Source organism: Corvus hawaiiensis, chromosome 4 (genome assembly GCF_020740725.1).
Source record: "Corvus hawaiiensis isolate bCorHaw1 chromosome 4, bCorHaw1.pri.cur, whole genome shotgun sequence".
In the NCBI taxonomy this organism is placed as follows: Eukaryota; Metazoa; Chordata; class Aves; order Passeriformes; family Corvidae; genus Corvus; species Corvus hawaiiensis.
In genome coordinates, this window is record NC_063216.1 from 36,055,245 (window position 1) to 36,079,862 (window position 24,618).

General features: G+C 36.2%; 1 long non-coding RNA gene across 1 annotated transcript; it reads left to right on the forward strand.

Moving 5' to 3' along the window:
- The first annotated feature begins 5,483 nt into the window (after positions 1 to 5,483).
- On the forward strand, positions 5,484 to 19,674 carry LOC125325423. Its single transcript, XR_007203320.1, has 4 exons — positions 5,484 to 5,569; positions 10,295 to 12,183; positions 12,266 to 12,303; positions 17,299 to 19,674. It is a non-coding gene; the product is annotated as an uncharacterized LOC125325423 (long non-coding RNA).
- Positions 19,675 to 24,618: the final 4,944 nt, after the last annotated feature.

Sequence of the window (24,618 nt, forward strand, 5' to 3'; positions counted from 1 at the left end):
TCTGCTTATATTTTTTATTTTCTTAAGATTTTTTTTTTCAAGGTTTTTTGCATTTTTTCAGAGTATGATAGCACAAACACTTGCACAGACTGAGCCAGGGCTAAGGAATGGGAAGGAGAAAGGAAGGGCAGAGGCAAAGAAGAGAAAGGTAATATCGTTGCTAGTGATTTTTTGAAATCACAAACTAAGGCTACAGAAAACCTAGAATGTTACTGAGCCTATTCCTTTCTTCAACATAGGACCATGTTGACAGATATTTGTCTAGCTTCTTTTTAAAGAATTGAAATAGACATTCAAGAGTGGATTAAGAAATCTGTTCCTGTGATTGTCTTCCTCTTAATGTAAATATAAAGACAAACTAATATCCATCACATGCTAGTACTGCTATTATTACTATTGTTAATAACAATCATCATTCCCTTTGAATGCAAGAGTTCTTATTTTTAAAATAAGCATGAGCATTGGAACAGGGAACATCCTAAATTTTGATACACAATTAGTTATCTATGAAATATAGTGATCCATTACAATTGTATGAATAAATGCAATGTTTACCCCACAAAATACATATATAGCAATTAGTGAGTACTCATTAATAACCTCTATATTTTCTAGCTATTTTTCTTTTACTTGTTATAAAATTCAGAAATTATATAATTAATATAAAGCCCTACTGAAAGTATTGTGGAGTACAAAATAATATCATGTAACTCAAGACTAGCCATTTGCATCTCACCTATCAAGCATATATATTCTTATTGCATTGGAGACCAATTCCTTCCAATTCCAGCCTGTGTTCCCTATTACATCTCTGGAGGAAATGTCCAACCAGTAACTTGTGGCATCATGTGATAAGTTACAAAACCAGGTGAGAAACTATGCCATGACTCATTGCTAAGGATGGTAGTTAGGCTTATGCCAAGAAAATGTCTACCTGATAATCTTACTGTTGCATTTTGTCTACAAATTTGTCTTTTAACAAAATCACTAAAATCTCTGACATTCCCAGAAACATGGCAGAATTCAATATGTCAGTGGGTTTTACTGTCCTGTGGCTCAGGCACTTGGGATCTTCAGGGATAGGTGACATTCTACAGAATGAATGTAAAAGCAAGGATGGTTTTCTATAGGAGCACTTTCAATGTACTACTGCTTCGTGCTGGCCAGTTTGAAGAACTGGACATGACAGAAGTCACTTTTGTGTAAATAAGAATACATGAAACATGGAAAACATTTAGTTTTCTGAACTCAGATCCAGACAGCTTGCAAGAAAACATCTGAAATATGTAATTAAAAAAAGTAAGGTTTAGCTCAATTTTGAAGATATTTTTGACATTATCATCATGATCAGATTGGGATATATAGGATAGAAAACAGACTGTTTTGAGGAATGTAATTTATATGACTTTGCCAGCTATTACTTTTGTGACACAACTAGGAAATGAAACTATGAATAGAAATGTATGAAAATAATTGCTCTAGTTGAACATAGATTTAATTTACAATCTTCAGTGAACTGTCATCCATTTTCTATATCCCAGCTATAATTTTGTAAGGTCATTTCTTTCTAATATAATTCAATTTGCTCTGTGTTTGATGTAGGCTAAAAGGCAAAGTCTCTTTTGCTATAGGTGGCAGCACTCACTTATTATAATAATGTTGATGGGCTTTCCTCTCTTGAAGAAAACAGTTATAAGGATACCCAGGCAGCATATAGATTCTATGCAAAATATTTTTTTTAATATTTAGAGATTCAAAATACAACCATGTATTGGGTTTTGTTAGGGAAGGAGATAATTTTCTTATTACCTTCATAAACATTTTCTAATGCCTTATTAGGGATTTACAGATTGAAACTATATTTTTATTTAAAAAAACCTAAACAACAAAAAACAACGTAAAAATCCACTGAAAATTAGAACACATTTGTAAACTTGTAGAACTATTTGCTCTTCTAATGAGAAACTCTCCTAAACTCAGCTTCCAGAGCATCAGTTTCTAGAATATTGAATATCTGCCACACTGATACCAATGATGTAAGGATTTGCTCTGTTTTCTTCTAAGATTCAGTTGCACACTATCTGCAGTTCTTCAGGACAATATCCTAAACAAATTATATGGAAGAAATACAATCTCTGTTCCCTTTTATTTTTTCACTTCAAGTTTTTTTACAACACAGACTTTCCTCTCGCTGTCCTCACCCAGTCATTTGTGAATGGCTCTTCTATACTTTACACAAATTCTTATGTTCCACCTTAGGCATTTTAGGTAAGAAGTATTATGGCATCTTCAGCTTTGAGTAAATACAGGCCAACCTGGAATACATACTGTACAACACCAACAGCTACTGTTTTATGAACATTCAATGGAAAATAATTCCTCCTATTCTTTTGGTCATGTTTTTTAAGACTAGAGAGCTAAAAGTATGAGTGTCAAAAGCAACCAGAAAACTTGTGAGGAGCAATCCTCTCCTGAGTCCCTGCTTGATAGGGAAGGTAAGAAAAACATATTACTGAGTTGCCAGACACTGGTCTCTGTCATAAAATATGATTTATAGGCCTGTTAATTCCACTACTTTTCAGCATCAAACTATGGCTTTCTGAAAAACAAATACATCAATAAATTAGTGCTCTCTGCTATTCTTTTGTATTTAGCTGTGCCTGAAATAAAAGCCATGCAATACACCATCAAACCTATGCCAAAGTCATAGTAAGATGCCAAAAAATTTCCTATTAAAAAGCATAAGAAATTATTGCACTACTAAAAGCAAAAGTTTTCAAAGTTAAAACCCAGTTGTTAGAAGTCTCTGTTCTTCTCTAGTAGTGCAAAATGCTGAGTGCCAACAACTCTAACCTCAACTAAAGTCAAAGTTAAGCTCTATTTTTCCCTAAAGGAACAAGACCTTTTTCAGGTGGGTCCTTGTCATTTTAGTTATTTCTTACATTGTTTTTATGGCTGGCGCAGACCAGTTAGTCCTATGTGATGGCTAAATATGATGATAAAAAGTGAACCAAAGCAGCAGGTGAAAGTTAGCAGTTCCCTTTTTTTCTGTGAGATATTTCAATGTACTGTTTCAGACACTAATGATTAAGAAATAAAAAAGAAAGCAGAAACTTTAGAAGTTCATTTGGAAATTCACCCAAAGATCTATAACTTTTTATGGAAAGTAGTGGCCAATCTTGATTTCAATGAGGGTTTTTTTTTTGTGTGTATATATGTGGTGCATAAAAATCTTGCTATTAAAATCCAAGATGAACATGCCAAATATCTCATATTTTTCACTAAACTACTATTCAGATTTAGAGTACTGTAAAGATCAGAATCCTATGGAGAGCCCCTCAAAGTGATTTTTTAAAGAAGCACAGCTTTATTTTGACAAGCTATACCAAAACCGCTTATAAACAACTGCCTTCTCCTGCCCAGCTTTCCTCTTTCTCCTGTAGCAGCCTAGCATAGACTGGAATTCACCCATATCATGATCACAACATAGGTCCATAGTCCCTCATGCACATTCCTAGGTGGCTCAAAGGAAGGAATCCTTGCCTACCTTAGGGAACTGTGTATCCCAGTTCTCCTTCATAGCAACTGCTAAACCTGGAAAATTACTCTGTGTAACTACTCTTGCTTACGTGTCAAAGAAGGAGGAATACTTTTTAGCCCTCTTGCGAGCTGAGAGCCATCTGAGACCCACTGGGCACCCTGTATTATGTTACTTTCTCCATTTCCCAAAATATTAGTTCTTGTCCCACTAAATTTCTGAAATTTTGATGAGAAGCCCTATGTGCAGTAGAGATACTAGAAAAATTCTTATTTTCTTCTGTGGAGCCAGGATATTAAAAAAAACAAAACCCCAAAACCCCAAAACATAACTAGAAAATCATTGGTTTATTCAGTAGGGAGAAATGAACTCGACCACTGCAGAAGTTTTTTTGCTCACTTCTGCAGTGCATAGAGAGAAAGGGAGGTTTTGTATTTCTCTAATGCAAAGTGTGATACTTTATATTCAAATTAACCTTTCAGCATAACATTGACATTTATTTTTCTGACCTTGATCTGTGTTCTATCTGTCCTCAAAGGTTTAACTACTTTCCCAGGATGCTCCACCTGGGACTGTGGTACAGGGTAGCATGTTTATTTCATGTGGATAAATCAGAATCAGATGGGTGAACTGCTGAGATTCATTCATGAATTTTTCAATAGGTCTGCAAAGGCTGTACAGCCAATGTGGAAAAGAAGGAGTCAGTGAAGGTTAAGCAATGAAATATTTTGATGAGCTGTTGGGATTGATCAAACTCATCTGAAAAACTCACATGAAAGGAAAGAGGTTGCATGAGCCATTTCAGAGAGACTAGTAGGCCACTGATAACAAGAGAGGCAAATAAGGGGAGAGCAAGACAAAGCTAGGGAGAGTGATGCCATCCATCTCAGAAGACCTCTTGACAAAGCCCCTTACAATTCTGAGAGTGAAGAATATAAAGGGGAAGGTGTGTAGTTTTTGTCCTCCGTTTTTTGTTCTGGCTATAATTGTGAAAACTGTAGTAGAATTGTTGGGACCCTTGGCTTTCATGGGCTTCAGTTACTCTGTATCCTTGGAGACTTTATTGTAAATCACAGTAATCCCATGCCTGGACTTCTGGAAAATGAGTGTCCTCAGGGTACACGTCTGGAAGACCTAGTCCTAGGTCTTGGCAGTCAGATTAGACATTCCTAGTCCTCAAGACTGATGTTAAACAGAGGTCTTTCAAGACACCATATTTAAAAGTCCAAAGACAGACTCAGTAATTGGATTTTATTGAGACTCAAAAAGCTTGAAAATTCACATGTCCAGTGGGAGAGGGGACCAAACCACAGCCTCCTGAATGATCAATAGAGGCTGCTCAATGAGGGTTGGACAAAACAATGCAACCAGATATCTTAAAAGCAAAGCACAACAAAAGAAACATTATTTTAGAATGAAAAGCAGAAGCATAGCCCAAGAGAAAATAACAAAGCCCTTAAGCTTTGGACAGACACCAAAGACCCTTGTTTCATTTTTGGGCTGTCTTCATTTCTTTTACAGTAAAACCAGCCTGTCTTCTTGTTACTCCATTTCAGCCACAGCTATTTTAGAAATAATTGTGTCACATAAATCTCTTCTTGGTATCTGCTTTTGCTGTCCTCTTTCCCCATCACAGAACAAAGAAAATACTTTGATGAATTAAAATATAAAATAAGGAAACAAACCAAGGTATTTATTTTTCTGGTCATCAGTTAGTAAACACTTATATTTTCATTATCCAGTAATATACTTTATGACGTTACACTTTTTCCTTCTATCTAGCTGTCATTTATAAGAGTCAATTTTAGTGATAATATAAAGTGATGGAGAGCAGTCAAGCTGAAAGATCATCAATAACTGTAAATGATTAAAAAGAGTGTTTACAGTAAGGCACTAGTTTCATGACCTTTGTAACTGGTTACATTTCTCCTTTGTGTCAGTGTGACTGTCTCTTGGTTGATGGTAATGTGCAGGGACTGCAAGGCCTGTGTGGGATCAGTCGGGTCTGGTCATGGCCTCAGGGTCCGGAAGGTAAGCCAGATCAGAATATAGATTAATCTAAAATGAAAAGTGACCACAGAAAGAAAAAGAAAATCATCCAAAAAAGCAGTGCTTTTAAAGTACTGATTATGTTCCCATAATCTTGGTCTTTTTGTTTATGCAACTTCAAAATTTGTCTTCTGAATTACTGCTGCTGCTACAGAATATACTTATACATTCAGCAAACAAATACATAATTGAAACTGATTTCTGAGCACTTAGAGCCTGCAAGGAACATGTACTTTTTTGTCCTGAATAGAATAGAGTAAGTGAAGTTATCATATACAGATACTAAATTTAACAAGCTGAGGAGAGTCTATGAAGTACCTAATTGTCTGATTTTTTTATGCTTGAAAAAAAAAAGAGAAGCAAATATAAAAAATAACTTTGTCAAGCAGATTTTCCTGCATGCCTTACAAGAAGACTTTTTCCTGTGTTTCTATTTTTCCTAAATTTATAAGCTCAGCAAATTCAGTGACAGAACCATTTCCTTTTTATGTCTGCATGTGGCTCTTTCCTAAAAACATAAAACACTGGAAGGTGCATAAATGACAAATAAAAAAACCCTCAAAACATGAACAAGTTTCCCTAACTTCTGGAAAGGTTTGGGATTACTTTTATGTTAACTTTGCTGCTTTTTCTAGCCCAGGTGATAATTCCTTCAAAAGCTTTTAATGTGAAGTAAAGAATCAGCAGGCCAATTTCATTTAGCATGAGGAATTTTCAAGGCAAATAACAGAGTTATTTGTACAAGCTAAGTAAATATTAGAATGCATAAGAAGAAACAAACTCAAGGGATGCAAAGTTAATGTCATGAACCATTACAAATCTGGAGGGACTAATGAGGGAGAATCTACAAAAGCTATTTAAAGCTAAAAATCCTTTGAACATACTTTTATTGGACCTTAATCATTCAGAAGCACTCAGGAAATTGTCACCAAACTATTGCAAAGAAGAACAAAAAGTTTAAAAAGTCATTAAAATTATTTTTAAAAAAAGAAAAGTGCTAGTTCAAACTCTAAGTTATTAATAGAGTGCCTGTGACCCAGACTTCACCAAAATCTCCATTTTTACTAAGCCACTAAGAGCTGCACTTCAGAGTTGTGTTCATCTTGAACAAGTAGGTGACCGCGACAGATATAAATAAGAAAGGCACTGTGAGTATTTAGAGCTTTTATGCCATCATTGTTATTGTCCTTCTGGAATAATTATATGTTACATCGCCCTTGACATTTGCAGCCTGGGTTTTGGGTAAGCTGTGGAAGGGCTGTTAACCACAGAACCCTTTTGTGACTTGACCATGCCTATTTTAAGACTTCAGAGGTGGCTGTCAGCATCCCCTTCAAAAGCAGGATTTGAGGGACCAAAGACTTTACTTTAGAGAGCACAGTATTATATGCTGGAGGTGTACATTCAGGATTTTGCAAATGCTGCATAGATGCCTGTATTTGCATCCACATATGCCAGAAACCCACAGAACAATGCACAGCAAGCACACTCAGTGCAGGCTCTGCATTGGGAGTAGAGCTCATGGACACGGTAGATATCCTATTGCTTGCTCTCAGCACTGAAAGGTTTTTTATTTGAACTGAAACCTGGATTTGATCCCTTACTCTAGCAGCTCTAGGTGAGAGAACTTATGATTTAGGCTGCAGTCAAAGGTATTGGGCTGAGACCGAAAAAAATAGTGTAGCAATCCTCACAGAAGTTATCCTCAGACAGGGGTCTCAGAGCAAGCCTAGCCTGCCCAGAGGGAAGGCATCAACACAACCCATCCTGGAGAAGAAGTCTTGCTTTGTATTATTCTCTCAGAGTTTGGATTGAATTTTATTAGAACAGAGTAGAATGAGCATGTACTTCCCTGCTTTCCTGGATTTAACTTCCTTTGTAGGACAACTCAGATTCTGGTCTTGTAGGCATTCTTTCCCTCTGTGTTTCGGTGAGTGAATTTACACTTTCTTTACCTTGACCCAGTGTCAATAAAGGAAAAGAGAGCTTAAGCTGATTTTAGGGGTGAACTTAGTTTTAATGTGGCCAGCTCTGAGCAAAGGTGGGGGTTATGGCTGTACAAACTAGTCATGGCAAACAGTAGATATTTGGGGTCCTGGAAAACCAAGCTGTTACCACAACTGGGGGAGCAGCTGGCATATGTACCCTGGCAGCAGCTCTGGGAGAGGTGAGAGAAGCCCCTTCCAAGAGCAAAGTCATTACCTTCACTCCACCACCCCCAAATCTGCTGACTCTGATTGCTAAGATGTTTCCTGGCTACAGAGAGCTCACCATTCCTTAGAGGACATCACCTACTCTTTTGAGAAGCCTCAGACTACCTCTGAATTATTTTTCTTTTTTTTTTTTTTTTTTGCTATGTAAATGATTAACCTAGGACATTAACTTGACTCACTTTGAGTAGAACTGAAATAAAATATTCCAGAGCTTCAACACAGATCCCCATATTGAGGGATATTCTGTGGGCTGCTCTTGCCAGGTTCATAGAACCAAATGGTAATTTAGGCTGAAAAGGACCTGCAGAAGTCATCTAGTTGGATCTCCAGCTCAAAACAACATTGGCATTCAAATTAGGTCTAGTTGCTGTAGGCCTTCTTCAGCAGAATGTCGATTATCTCCAAGATAGTGTCTAAGCCAGGTGGAAGGAAAGTGTTATTCTTCTGCCTTGGGTTTAGAGCCTCAGACTCTATGCTAACTTCCAAATAGGCGAAAGGAAACCAGAAAAAATCCATTTCAATCAGTTGCTTTCTACCCCTCTTTCTGGTTGAGATAGCCTTGAAGAGTAAAGATTGAAAATGTGAGGTGGGAAAGCAAAGCTTAGGATCCCCATCAGGAATTAGCATTTTGTTTTAGTTCTGCCTCTATTCTGAAAGGCAAGGTTTCAGCCACAGCTGGCATTTCCCAGCGCTTTACTTTCAGAGGCTTCCCTTTCAGTGTATGAGATTTGTAGACCGGCATTTTTCAGAATCAACCTCTCCTGATTCTCTTCATGTAAAGTGTCCTGGACACTTAATTCAGGGATTGGGATTCTGCTCAGAGGTGTTGCTACATTAATGTGCAAAGATGCTGATATGTTATTATATCTAACCTTTGACTATGAAAGATTATAATCTTCAATTCTTAGCTATCTATTTGAAATTATACCTGTCAGAACCTCAAACAGTTTTATGTTGCTACCACTCTTCTAGTATTTGAGAGATTTCAAGAAGAACCTTTAACGTTATGATGATGTATTTTACTCCCTGTTGATGGATAGTTTGCATGGCTACCAAAGCTCAAGCAAACTAGTAGGAATTAGAATTATTATTTTACACTAATCTATTCCTTTAATTTTAAAGTAATTAGCTGAGTTGGACAGCAAAACAACCCTTTGCTACAAGAGTCAGTAAATGGACTCTCTGTAAGAGCAAAAGCTGATTACTTTGATATAAAGAGGGACATTATTTTTTGCACCTCTGGAAAGCTGCCTAACTTGAAAGCCTCATAATCTGATTTTCATAAATCCTATTTAACACATTATTATTTTCTTTTTAACAGGCAGAACCTAAAGTGATATCACTCTTCTCTGATGCTACCCCTTCTTTTTCTTAACAGAATCCCACAACCCTACTTCTGCATAATTTGTATCATAGTCACCAAAATGCTATATTAAATCTAATCTTTTTACATTAATTTTATTTTAATAAAATGGCATACAGTTTACATTTCTACAATTATACTGACCCATATCTGTGTCAGATTTTAAGGTCCTTGCTGCATAGAAAAACCAATTCTTCTCTTCCAGCAACTCATGTGTCAATAAGATTTCAGTAAGTTTAATCTTTGACCTGAAGGAATGCTGCATATAAAAACCAATTCTTCTCTTCCAGCAACTCATGTGTCAATAAGATTTCAGTAAGTTTAATCTTTGACCTGAAGGAATGCATGCCAAAAAAGAGAGACAAAAACTGATTAACAGTTCATTTTTGCAAGATCTAGAGAACTGTACTGTAATCAAGACACAAAGGACAGACAAGGCAGAAAAAAACACACATTAAAAATAGAAATTTATATGAAATTCAAAGGACCAACTTTTTCCAACTGAAGAAATTTTATCTGATCAGAAATCCATCTTGAAAAATGGATTACTCCAATGTATCCAATACCTTTGTATACTCTGATGTATCTGGTGGATAACTCCCAGAACTGCTTTATCCAGCTGTATTTTTAATGTAATAAGAAAATGCATTTCCCCACCTTAATTTGGTGCTATTATACAGTCTAATGAAAATTAATTCTAACAAGTCCCCCATTATATTCAATATCTAAGTGCTTTGTTGAAAGCATTCTAGTAGACTCACAGTGTCTACTAGACAGCATCTTGTCTGGTTTGCCACTGCCAGAGGCTTCATGTAATCCCACACACAAATATGGCGATCATCTCCTTGAAAAGAGTACGTACTCTGGAGCAGGGATACTTCTCTGAAGGTTATTGGAAAACTTCTCTCACCTTTAGCTTCTTTCCAAATCTGCTTATTGATATCTGTTGTGCCAATATTGTTCTTGAGGCACATTAATTTCCTCTGCTGTGTGTTTAGCTTGCTGCAGCATTTTTGTAAAAGTAAGCAAGCATTGCCTTTCCGGGCAGGTAGCTGTGAATCTCTTCCTTTTGCCTGGCTAATTAAGCCACCACTCACGTGGCACTTTGTCTACACTATTATGATCTACCAGGGACTTACAGCAGGCTGCCCTAGCTTGGACACTCGTTAAACACCATCTACCACAGAAGGAGAGACAGACAGACAGAGACACAGAGGGATAGACTCCACCTGCCAGGTTTGGTGAGTGAGCAGAAGACCTCTGGTCTTTACCTCTCCTCACATGACCAAAGGTACCTCTTCTAAACTTTCCTGCACATCTCCCTCCCAATTTTTATCCTTATTTCAGAACAAATTTTCAAATTGATCCCTAGTTTATTTTTATGCCCACTTGTGAACAAATCTGTGCACGTGTCCACAAAAGAGACAGTGATTTCTCTGAGAAAAAAAGAACAAAGAGATACGCAGTGATGTTCTGAAACAAGTTCTGGGTTTGAATGCAAAAATTGAGTCTTAAAAGTAAGAATTTAGAGTTGATAATGTTTTTTATTGTTCCCAGCTTCCATGTGATTTTAAAATAATTTCATTTTAAAATCAGTTCTACCCTGTAGAACTTTTTGTTGTGCAGACTGAAAATACAGCAAGAATATTACGTATATAAGGGAGGAGTTCTCAGGAGCTGAAAATCAGGGTTATCTGGGAACACATTCATTAAAAAATTGAATTCTAGAGAGGTTCCTGAGAAAATAAGATAAAATACTAGCATGGAGGTCCTCCTCTAGTTGTTATGACTTCTGAGATATGCTGGCTAATGGTGTGGCTGGCACAGAGGACTTCAGCTTTCATTCAGTCACAATGCCTTTTTATTCCTCTTCTTCCACTCCATAGCCAAGCAGTTTCTGTTCTATGACTACTTACTGAGTATCTGTCATTGCCCTTTATTGTGGCCTAAGTATTGACTAAAAATTGAATACAACCATTATTAAATTATAGTCCTGTTTTTAATTTCACATTTTAAACTTTAAGTTTATTTGATTGCTTGTTTGGTTTTTTAAATTATTTTTAATCTTCTTCCCTGCTCATGCTAGGGACAGAGGTAGACTTTTTGTTAACACTAGGACAAAGTGGGCTGGGAAATGACTGATTTCATCATAGCAAGTATTTCACAATTTGTCTTCCTTATGTTGAATGAGGAGTAGAAGATTAAACTCCTGTGTTATGAAAGTAAGAAAATGTCCAAAGAGTGAAGAGTTTGAGAAAACATACACTTACTGATTTGAACGAGTAGAATTCCTGTGGCTGTATTCAGTATAATCATGTCCTTTAATCAGCAGAACAAAATGATGGCTACTCTCTTTCACAGCCCTCAGCAGCTCTGTACTTAGGAGCCTCAGCATTCCTTGTCCACACCAATCACCTGTTAGAATGAACTCAATTGTGCACATATGAAGTAATGTATGAAGATGATTTCATAAGTTAATTGAGAAAAATAAGTGGAAAACTAAGCAAACTAACATTTAAAATGAAAAGTCCTACATCTCCAACTCTGAAACTTTTATCTTTCAGAAAGAGAGGCGGATAATCTTTCTAGATCTTGAAGAGGCATGTAGGTTGGATAGCAGCCAGGCCTGTAGCCAGGTTCTTCAGTGAGCTGATTTCAGAACAAAAAGAAAGCACTTCTCTTCCTCCTACTACTTTTTTTGCTACCTACAGGTATTTAGTGCTGCCTCCATTTGCTGTCGATTGAGTGACATTAATCTAGGCCCTCCAGTTTTTTAATATTAATATCCTTTCAATTGAATCAGCCCATATGCCAATTATTTATCAATTCTTTATATTTTCTTCTGAGCTTCTTTTAACTTTTAATTTTTTTTTCAGTTACAGGGATTTTTGTAGGAGGCTTAAAGTAATTACGGTTCTATTCACCAGCTATATTCCTAATTAACAATGATTCCTTTTCTAAGGTCTGTGGATGACATGCTGCTGCGTACAAGAGCTTTCACATTTAATAGGAAAAAGGAGGTACTAAAGTTTAACTTTTTTTAGGTGGGATTTTTTTTACATTATGTTATCGCAGCAGAATTTATTTTCATTTTCCATCCAGCTCTAGTAACTGTAACATCTGAACTTGCATATCACAAGGTAATAATTTTATTTCTGTGATTTAAGCTACTATGTGTATATATTTGTACCATGGAAAACTTTATATACATATATATATATATACATACTATCAAATTTTATGATCAAGATTTGAAAAAACATGGAATGCAATTTTATATACAGTGTTCTGAAGTTTGTGTGGTTTTTTAGTTCTCAGGGTATTGTTTCACTTTGATGATTGAGTTTGGATTATAAAAGACAAAGTCAGTTATTTAGAATAAAACTGATTAAAGAGGAAGGATTGTGAAACTCACCTGAAATATTTACCTTTTCTCCAATCTCAACTTGTCTAGCTTCAGCTTCCTGCTACTGAAGTCTTTATTTCCGAGATTTTCTTTTTCCTCTGTACACATCTTTAAATTTTGAGATCAGTTGTCTCTAAGCTATTTCAGATGTCTCTACCTTTTGGTAATGCATTTCAATGCAATTGTCATTCTTGTCATTAAGATTAGAGCACCCAAAGGTTTTTTCACCACTTTTCTTGAATTTGGAATGCAGTGTAGAGCTGAACACAGATTTCTAGACTACTCCAAAAGCAAAACAGCTTCTCCATGTTTCCATAGTAACTACCTACAAAAAGAAGATTTAACTGAGCCGTATTGCTCCTGTCTTGCATTGGGAGCTCATATTCGGTTGACTATGAACTGTCTCAAGATGTTTTCCTGGACAGAGTCTGGGAGGGTACTTGTGTTGCCTATGCTTGGAAAAATTATGTTGGCTTAGGGAATATCAGTGTTAACAAGGGAATATCAGTGTGTATGAATGAAATATGCAAAACTGTCTGATTTGCCCCAAACAGGCTACCCTGTAGAGCAAGATAATCACAAAACAGAATTAAAAGTAACCAGGGAGTTACCAAGAGGCTCTGAAAACAAAAAAGTCAGCTTGAAAAGGTGTTATAAAGGAAGGCTGGAAATTTTTTAGCAGTGGAAGGAGACCACACAGTGGCCACAAGAGTAGTCAAACCTTGGTGCTGCCAGAAGTGGCCCCACCACCATTTCAACCTGTCTAGGCCAGGCAGGGCTTCCTCCCTGCCAGACACCATGAGCATCATTCCAGCCAGTTCACCAAGAGTGCAGGTGAGAAAATGAGGAGCCCACACCCATTGGGTGCCCTTGTAAACTACTGGGGTTCTTTCTGGCATTAGTGCATAGTATGGAGCGTCTCCACACAGAAAAAGAACCTCCACATGTCTAAGAAGAAGGGTTGGTTTTAATTTTTAAAAAGGTCTGGTTGCCTGCCCCTTTAATTATTAATTTTCCCTGAAGTATGTCAGCTGTCAAACATCTGAAGATTGTTTACATTCCAGGAAAACAAAACCAAACAAAATCTACTGTAGAAAATATAACAATTTAGAACTTTTTTTCTTCTAAAAGATCCTGAAATAGACAACCACTGGTCAAGAAATCTGTGATGTATTAGCTCATCTAAGTTACTAAGTGTCACTGTAATAGCATGCCTAATCACACTACATGAGCCTCTCCTCTTCACTATCTGAACTCTGTTTCCTCTGTTTTTAATGATTTCTTTTGTTCTTCCTTGGGTGCCTGGACAGCATTCTCACAGTCACTTTTCATCCCTTTCTCACAAAACAGCTGTAAATGCAGATGTTCTGCAAGGCCTCCCATCTGAACCAACCTTGGGGAAGATTCTTAACTCCTGTAAATTGCTTGAGTACCACTTAAGTGTGTAAGACTTGGCTGATTCACACCATCTGGCCCTTTGAGCCACTCTGTGTTTATTTGCATAATTGAACATATTGTTTCAGGCTCATGCTGTTTAACTGTAAGATTTCCTGGCCAGAGGCTGTCATAACAGCGTACTGTACAGTCCCAAGGAAATTTAAAGAGCTATATAAATAGTGATAAAATAGCTCCATTTTCTTTTACCGCTTCCTAAGCCTACCCCCAAAGAGAAGAGCTTTCGCTACATGAGTTAGGTAAGACTCCTGGAGTCTGAGTTGGACAAGTTCCTGTCAAAACTAACAGCTTAGGCTTTCTCAGAGTTAACACCTAACTTAGACTCTATAGACAAGGGTTAATACTGTAGGACCAACATTAAGGTTATTGACTTATTCTGTTATACCTTATACTTTGCTGTTATTTTTTCTATTCAGCTTCGTTAGATCATTATTTTACATTGATTTATTTGTGTTGCCCATCACCTTATGTCTTTGCTTTTTCTAAAGGGCTTCAGAAGGATTCTACTATCCAGTACAAAATTAAAGAATGTAGCCTGTTACTGTTACCATTAATTGGTAGAGTGAAGAACCCCTCACCCAAGATCCAGATAAGAATAACATCCTATTCCTTATGCAATTTTATACCAGATGAACAAAAGGAAAGTACCAAGAGTTGAATTCTAGGTTTTTACTTGGTTTATAATTTCTTTGCCTTCTTAAACAGGAATGAAGAAGCACTGTTAGCCTGTGCAAAGAGAAAAAGTTTAAAATGTGGGAGACCTCATTTCTTTTTGCTGCAGAAAATTTCTGTGTGGTTTATCCCTTATTTGTTCTAGGAGAAATGAAAGTACTACATGAATATGCCACTGTCTAATCCTCTTTTACATGGTCACAGAAAATGCCCCACTTTCTCCCTTCATCATAACAGCCTGGGTATAAGAATCTGGTAGGAGGAGGAAATATGGTTGGAGGAAACCTCATGCTCCTTATATTCCCTTCATAGTGTATGCCCATGAACATTCTTAGGAGTTTGTCCATGTGCAGCATTAAAACCCACAGTTCCCTCAGCCCCTTAATCATTGGAACAAAGAAGAATTATTTTGTTTGCCTTTTAAGTGTGTCTGTAGAGCTACAACCCAGATGTTACTATGCATACTCCGCTCAGAACAGTGCTTTGCAGTTTCAATGTCTTCATAGACTTCTCATATGTTCCTTCCTAATAGAAATATTTCCTTTTTCTGTATATAACTTGTGTTAACTCTCTGGGTGGTTTTTTTTTAATTGAATTTCATTTTAATTTTCAATGTTTGTTGTTTTGGTTTTTTTTTAAATTTTGCTTCTATTGATTAAAAAATATTTTTTTGTGTGGCTTGCTGCAAGGCATGCTGAATCCTGAATTCCTGCATTCTTTTCTCTGTAGTGTCTGTGACAATAGAAGTTGTCGTAATAAAAGTAATTTCACATTGCACAGTGTGACTCAGACTGATCAGATGGGGTCAGGAGAATCAGCAAATTTTTCCTTAATCTATTTTTCTCGAAGTTTTTAAAGTACCTTTCGTATCTAAGGCATAGTACAAATATAGAACATCTGGACATGAATGTCAAGTGATATGAAGAGAAATGAAAATATCTATATAAATATCTATATAAATGCTACTGCTTGCCACCTAAATTTTGCAGAAATCAGTTTTATTCTGTTAATATTTTCTAAGGTATTGTAGTAATATGCAGTATTCTGTAACTATAATGTTATGGTATTTAAAACTAAAGTTGTGATTTTCCAGTAATATATATTCATATGTACATATCTATTTCAAATATTCATTTTCAGGTAACGGCAAGATAATAAAAATCAGAACAATAAAAACTTATTTTAAACTGCATTTAAAATAAAAAAGAAATAAGTTTCAAAATAAAGCTGTTCTGATTTTTTAAAAATATGACAATATTTTTTTTTAAACAGCCCTGCAAGTCACCAGAGATTAAAATGGTGATTTGGGGAAGAGGGTATGTTTGGGTTTTTTGTTTCATTCATTTTGGGGTGTTTTATTTTGCTTTGGTTGGGGATTTTTGTATTTTTGATGGTGTTGGGGTTTTTTTGTTGTTTTTTTTGTTAAGGTAGCAAATCCTTTTAATCTAACATGTTTATCAAATATAGGAAACGTTAATTAAATATTTGTCTTGATTTGATTGCATTTTTTTTTAACAGTTGTTTTAACCAGCATTTGATAACTGCTTATATAAATCCTTCTGCATACAGTCTGAGGCCAAGTTGATCTTTCTTTCGCTATGGAAAGGGGAAATTAGAATGCAGGTCCTGTAGAGCTTGGAAATACCAGTGCAGAGTCGCACAATCTGGTGCTCAAAATCCAGGAGCTGTCTTTCTTGTAGCTAGTGGGGAGGAGACAGGGAGTTCCCAAAATCTCTTCCCGTTCAAAGGTCAGGCTACTACAAAGCACACTAGATATAGTGCATAATTGGCGCAACAAATAAAAAGGATATATCCTCTTCAGCACTTTTGCTAGAATGTGGGGCACACTAAAGTAAATACTCTGGCTATTCCCATTTGCTGGGCTTTGGTTCTTATTGCATGGGTGACTCAGAGCAGATGAACTGAGTTTCATTTGGGTAAGAGAAGCCAGAAGGTGCATTCCCAAATTACATCTAAAGCACTCCAGCTACTGAGAACACTCAGTGCATGGGACCAGGCTGGAGACAGTTCAAAGCAAAGCATCCTGAAACAAATACATCATGGACTTGAGGTCCCCAACAAGATGTGGTGTTTTCTACAGATATGTTCCTAATTCTTCTAAATTAAGACAGAAACAATGAGAGATCATCTGGACCTCCCTTGTAGTCTGATAGAAAGACTTTTGGTTTACTTTTTCCTCTGATTTACTTTGTTATTTAGCAATATGTAATACAGCTGAGGAAACATTGCCAGCATTCATATATATTCTTTCTAGATTTTTTTTGTTTTGTTGTTGTTTTGGGTTTTATTTTCTTGTTGTTGTTGTTTTGGGGTTTTTTTTTGACACTAGGAAAGTCCTGCATGCAAGGCAAGATGTTCAGATTATATTCATAAGTCTGTAAAACTTTTGGGGAGAGTAGTTATCTTGTTTAACAGCAGCAAAACTTTTAATCTATAAAACAGATTATATTACTTGGCTACCTTATAAGGATTCTGGGAATATGAATAAATAAATGTTGAAATTACTTCAATGAGAGGTATAGTAAGCCCACACAAAATCAAAATTTAAATTTAATGTTTATCTTTCCTCATGTGTATTTAGGCAAACTTGAATAGGAAAATTTCTATCTCCAAAACTGTTAGAAGAAATCAGATGCTTCAGATGACAAGAATTACAAAAAGAACCACCTCTGTGAGATTATTATGCAGAAAGAATAGCTAGAAGTCAAAAAAATAAGAGATTCCGTGGAATTTATGAATATGGAACTAACTTTTAAAACAGAAGACTGTGAGTGTTGCTTGGTATTTCGCATAACAGTTGCCTCTGCCTTCAAGAACAGATTTTGGGTTCTAAAATTGCAGAGCATGGAAATATCTACCTCTGTCTTACCCTTGTACTGGAATGGTGCAGGAGTTCAGGCATAGCTTCTATTGTATCTTAATTATCATGACTGGGACTCTTCCAGCACAAGGGGCCAAATACTTCCCATACATGCAACTTGTGAGAGAGCTCATGGAAACATGCAAATGCTCCAGTTATGCTGGTGAGGCAGGAAGCAGGACTGTGGAAGAAGCAGGTTAGCAGAGTTTGCACGATGCTGTGTCAAAGGTTACATGCTCTGCAGTGCTCAGAGCCTGGCTGAAGGTGGGTATGTCTACAAACAGTTGCCATGTGGAGTCTTGGTCCTGCTGTGGGCCACCTTCTTGGAAGCAAGGCACAGTGGAGTCTGAAAAACACGGGTCAAAGTTTTCATGAGATCTAATCTGTGGACGCTTAATAAAAGTATCTTCACGGAAACAAAAAGTGAAGAATTAGCTGAACATTTGTGTTAAAAAGTCCCTGATTAACTCTTGAAACACAATTGTATTTGGTATTTTTTGGGGTGTCGAGTATCTGCTTTTTTTAAAAGAATATGTATCAGTTGTGTGATAATATTTCACAAGTTTCTGAAGTTTTCAACATTAAAACCTTCTTAAGAAGTTTCTTCTGGGTGGTTTTCAGTTTCTGAATGAGTCAAATGGATGTTTTTACTGTGATATCTTTGAGCAACACACTTATTTATAAGTTTACTGTTAACCTCTTTTTTCTCCTTTGGTGACTTTGGGGTTTTTTTGTAAGCAGTGAGTATTGTAACGTGCTGGAGGCTGTGTTATGATATAACATTTATGTAAATCAGCATACACATGAAAAGATTCAAGACCAGCTCCAGATCTGGGGAAATCTGGATATACAAGACCGGATCTTTTTGGAAACCAATTACTGTTTTAAAGTCCTGTTGTTGAGAAGTCCTTACTGATGCTGGACGGAATCAAAAGCCTTCACTATTTTTGGGTGCAAGAGCCTCTTGTTTTGTAACTGTGAAGACTGAGTATTAACAGTATTTGAGATGGAAAATAGGCAGTGATACACTGCTATCCTCGACCTGCACGTGCCCACTTTTTCAAAACTGGCAAGAGGAGAGCTATTATTGATACCTAAGATTGCCTGGACGTGAAACTAGGTTGGACATGCAGCATCCTAAAATTGTTTCCTGAAAAATTTCCTGCTTTGCTTTCACTAAAGTTCATACAAATTTAACCATCATTTTTATCCCAATGGATCTTGAAAATTCCACCCAGAGGTTATGCAAATCAGCATGTAATGAATTTTAATAAAACCGAATCACGGATTTTGACTGATATAAATAATAAATATCAGTCTGTACTCATAGCTAATTTTTAATTTGTGTCACAAAACTATCTCCTGGTTGTAAGTTCTGCTTTGCAATAGGTGTAGTGTCCTGATTTGCTGGTATCTGGCACACTGTGGAAACCTACTGCTTTTGCTGAATTTGACATGCAATTACAACATCATCATAAGCTGAACACATAGACTGCTGGAAGACTCTAGTATTTTATTCTGATAACTTTACTATTTTTTAAGTGACAGTCTTCACAGAACCACAACTAAAACATGCCTTTGATTTAAAAAGTTGGAAAATTTACTTTCCTCATAACATGAATTAATAAATGTATGCTTTATTAAGCTTTATTATCTGTTGTGACTTGCTAGACAACTTTATTGCCTTGGAAAAAGAGATATATTCTTGCAATAAAATCCATACATCTTTGAGTGCTAAAAATCAATAGATCTGGAAACTACAGGTCACCATTCTGGCCTGCATATAGATTTTGGCTGCCTCATTTTTGAACAGCCAATAGGTAAAAGAAACTGTATTACATTAAAAGCATTTCAGTGCCAATGCTTTTTGCTGATGTTAGGGCAACAGATAACAAAGGAGTGTTGTGTTCATTTAAACCTTAAAGCACTTCTAGACTCGTGAAACAATGTATAAAGTCTGTTAAAATGGAGGAAGAACTGCAGTCACTTTTCAGTCAGTCTTACCGAAGAATAATTTCTAAATTGCCCGAACTAGGATAGACTGAAATATCCGCTTCATTCTCTTCTATGGTTAAAATATGTTCTTTATAGTTTCATGAAAATAAAGATAAATGTTTAGTAAGACCCAAGGGAATTGTTGAATAAGATGAAAATAATGTGAAAAAGAAAAGAATTTGGGTCTTGCACTTTCTTTATATCATGATGTTATTGAAAAGGATTGAAGAGTTTCTATTTTCTTGGGGAAGCCTTGTATTTTATTAGACCCTTTTACCAGATGCATTATCAAAATTAAAAAATTAAGCACACCAGGCACACTTAATATAATTCTTTAACATTTGATCTTGTAATGATGCTAAACTATTTAGGGCTGAAATTTCATCAGATCTTTAAGAGGATTATCTAAATATTGGTTGAGAGATTAATAAGGGTTCCTTCCCCACCATTTTCATTCCCAGAAAAATGTTGTAAGTGTTAATGATTCACTAGGTGTCACTCTTATCTCTATGGAACTGCCAATAGAAGATGATTCCAGCATGGCAGGAGACAACATTCCCTTCTGGAAATGCTATCTCAGCTGGAATATAAAGCCATAGCCCTGGTAACTTGTAGTCATTAAGGAGTCCACTCTCTTTTTCACATGAGCAGGACCATTGATAATCACAGCAAATGCCTAGTTGTCATCACTGTATTCTCGCTTGTTTAATGGTTTTTTTTTTTCTAATTTAAAACCAAATATGACTCACATTTCTATCTAAAACTAGTATTGGCATATACACTCAGTTGCATTATTCTTTACCTAAATGTACCATTTTTAGTGGTTAAAATCTTGTATAAAGAGAGACTGTACCTCATTTAATAAAGAATTAAAATATGTAATCCTTTGAAAAAGAGAGACGGTAGGCAATAAATATTGTATAGGAGAATATAAGCACAAGGTATATGCCCCTGAATCTGGCTATGGTTGGAATTGTGAAATTATGGTGTGGTACTTCTTACATCTCCAAATTCCCACAGTAGCAGGTGGTCTTTATTTAACTAGTAGGTCCATTCCAAGGGACCTCATTTATGACTGAGGAGACCCAGCTCCGCATTCCACCTTTCAAAACAAAAGTTTATTTGGTCTCACTGTGTTCTGCCAGAGCTCTTCCTCTTTGCACGGATCCACAGAGAATATTTCCCTACCTTAATTTTCAGAAGCATTTTAAGGCAAGTATAGAAATATGTGCTCCAGTCTCTAATATCCCTCTGAACATTAAGCAAGACTGAGAAAGACACGTCCAGAAATGCATTCATCTATTGGTTTAGAAATACCGGGCCTGGGCTCCAGTGTCCACATGTGGGGTTAACATTTCTCAGCTGTGAATGTCTTTAAGGACTGATCAACTCTGCTCCTATTCTGTGAATTCAACCTCTTGTTTATTTGGCCAATATTAGAAGGACTACAAAATGAAATATTTATCACTGTAATTTTCAAGAAAATAAAAGTCCAAAGGAAACACTATTTATGGTCCATTTATCTCACTGTGTAAGTTTTTTTTAAAAGAAGATAAAGACAAGTTAGGCTTGACATTGAGGTTGCTTAGTCTATTGTTCACAAGGCTTTAGACAAACCGTCCAGATTTATGTTTGTGCCTTTTTGAATTGTGACATGCACTGGAAGATTTTTGGACTAAGAGATTTCTATTAGGTTTTTACAGTTTTAACTTATTACTTTTTCAAATCATGTATTGTGTTCCAGTCACGTGATAGGAAACAGATTTGTAGAAGAAAATAATCTACATAATAATCAAGGTAAGACAGTATTGCAGAGAAACAGATTTTATTTGCAGAAATCTTCAAATAAAATGTCTGCATTATTGATTCTTTTGAGATAGCATCCACTGAACCACACAAAGATTTATGTTTCTGATTCCTGTTTGCTGCAAATGCTTAGAAAGAGGTAAATATTCCCCTCAAATGCTTTAAATCTAAAACAGCTTAAGTAGAGAAAGGGACAGATATGTAAAGGTTCAGAATGATGAAGTCTACATGTCAGTTTAATTCTGGCCCCTCTTATTTATTCTTTTAGTACAGGCCTACATGTCAACAAATAAAAATGTAAAGACCGAGTTATTTTGCTGCTCAAATAAATATGAACATTATCATGGGGATATTTTGTTCATCCTTTTTCTTTCACATTGTTTAATGTCACTCCACTGTTCCCTTATCACAAAAAATACTTCCAGATGTCCAAAATTTTCTCCAGAAACAGATATCTCAGCGAGAAGCCAGAAAAAATTGCAGCTGTTTTTATGTATCCACTTGTTAGAATGGATATAGAAAAATGATTTAACCAGTTCTGTAATAAATGGTTAAAGAGATAGGAAGGAAGGCTAAATCCCAGTAGATGTGCAAGAAAAAGGAGGTAGGAAAGCTTTATTGCTATGGTACTCTGAAAACTCAAAACCTTGGATTTGGGAATATACAAAGAGGTCACTGAGGTATATGCTAAGGAATGAGGTCCTGCTGGAGGATCTTCATTTAAAAATGGGGTGATATGGGGCAGCTGATGATCCTACCCCAGTTTGAACTAAATCACATCAGTCTGATCCCCTCTAGAGATCCACTTCCATAACAAAGTTGCAAATGTCATTATGAAAGTTTTTTTCAGCTGCAACTATTAATATAGCTGCTTATTTAAAGAGATCACCGGTAATCTCTAAGCTAAATATCTCTGTAAAGTATTGCAGATTGGCTAGGTACTTGTTTCTGCAACTTGGAATGTGAAGAAATCCAAACTTGTTTAAATAAGCTTGAGTTTTTGAAAGTCTATTGCAAACTTAGTGTAGAAGAACTTTTTAAAAAGTTCAGTTAGTTTGATATTTTTCTATAAGATTTTGGAATCAGGAAAAATGGCAACAATGACATGCCCAGTTGCTTCCTTCTTCATAGTGAACCTTTACAACTTTACAAGGGGATTCTGCATAATTACTTCAGTCATTATTTTGATCCTAGCAAGAAAATTATGTACTAATACCATCCAGAAGATCAAAGTTCTATTTTGCAACAAATATTTTAAAAAATTATAACCTGTATTAAGGAGTTGCAACATATAATTTAATTTCAGGGAATATTTTTTCCTCCTCAGAAGAAATAGTTTCAAAAATGATTGAGGAGCTAATTTGAAACCCCTCAAAATAATCATCAGAGAACTGAACACTTAGATTCATAAATGTAGGACTTTTTTTTGAGTGGTCTGTAATCAGTAACTTTGAAATCTTGCCCAGGACCTTTTACTGAGAGAATTTTGTCCTCTAATCAATACTTCTGTACATATTCTTCTTTAAATTCAGGAAGAATAATTGAGTAACTTTGAAATAAACACAGTTTATTTTTCTTTCACACACATTTTTCTTTCTCTAGCAAAACTTTTCTATTTCACCAAGCTATTTAAACTTTTGCGCACTTAAATGATGTAAAAGTTTTAGGAATTTGTACAGACATCTTGTTTGGTGTCTGCTAGTAGTAAACCCATTGAATAGCCATGGCTTGATGCCATGACAGAGTATCATTTACAAAACAGGTATGTTCATTTTGCTATGCGACTCATTAAAATTTCCTAAATCAAAGGACGGTTTGGGTTGGAAGGGACCTTAACCATCATCTAGTTCCCACCCCCTCTGCCATGGGCAGGGACTCCTTCCATTAGACCAGGCTGCTCAGACCCCCATCCAACCTGGCCTTGAACATTTCCAGGGATGAAGCAGCCATACATTCTCTGCACAGGCTGCTCCAGTGCCTCACAGTAAAGAATTTGCCATGAATCCATGCTGTATGTTCTGATAGAAAACTGGGAAAAATATAATGCTGTGAACACAGATAACACAAATAGGAAATTGAAATATAGATCCTTTAGGTAGCTGAAGAACAAAGGCTTAAGACAAGTGTCCACTACATTTCTTCACTGATGTGATGATTGTATCTTTAGAGAATAAGCACAAGGACACTCCTCATCAGAGCAGGACATAGAGCATTTCATCAAAATCGAATCAGTGATATCACATTCCATGTTTGGCAAGAATTTGAATTTCTCAGATTTTGTCAGATTTGGCTGATGATACCCTGCCCATAATTTTGTTTTAAGACTTAATATTTTCTCGTTTAAATATATCCTCTGGTTTTCTCATTTAAATGAGACAAGTCCAACACCCCTCTGAATCAAGTCCTTCTTGCTGCAGTAGAGTAGCTTCAGCGCATCATCTACTCTTGAATAGCTATAGGTATTTGGGATAGGAGGCTGGTGTCCTCTGTGCTCCTCTGCAGTTAGTGGAGACAGACAAGTCAAAGTTGGACATTTTCCTCTCAGAAGATCTTTCTTTAAGAGCCATAGAGAGAGGAAGAGATTTAAATCAGCAGGGAGATGAAAGGCAGCAACTTAAGCTGCCAATGTGATCATTCACATGCTAAATATCCTTCATTGGTTTGACTACTTGAGAACTCAGTCACAACTTTAGCTTTGAAATACCAATAAACAAGTGATGCCTACCAAAGGAGTGGTTGATGAGTTTAGCTCCTTGATTTGCTTATAGATATAGCGTTTAAACTTTATTTGTAAACTTGTACATCTCTTATACTGCTCATTTATGGTGCTTATTTACAATTGAGAGTCTGTTGGTTGCTTAGAGAATATCTACAGCACAGTTTTCCTCCAACACTTGAACAACTGCAATGTCTTAGCTCAATATTCATATGTGCTAAACACTTCTGTTCACTCAGGAATAACTGTTGTGGCTTGAACTTGACTTTCATTGTCTCTTTGTGACAGAAAGCTTGGTGACAGGAAAACCACCTCAGTGTAACACAACCAGAGTATTCATTTAAAATGTCATTTCAATACTGCCAGAAATATTTTCACTGTTTGCCTATCTTGATTGAAGATTCAATACTGTTTATTCTTATGAAAAATATGCAGGTTTCTATGTGCTTCTTGACTACTTGAACAGCTTTGTTGTGCAGTTTCCGTTTTGACAAAATCCTTGTGCTGTGACTCACCAGTGTCTC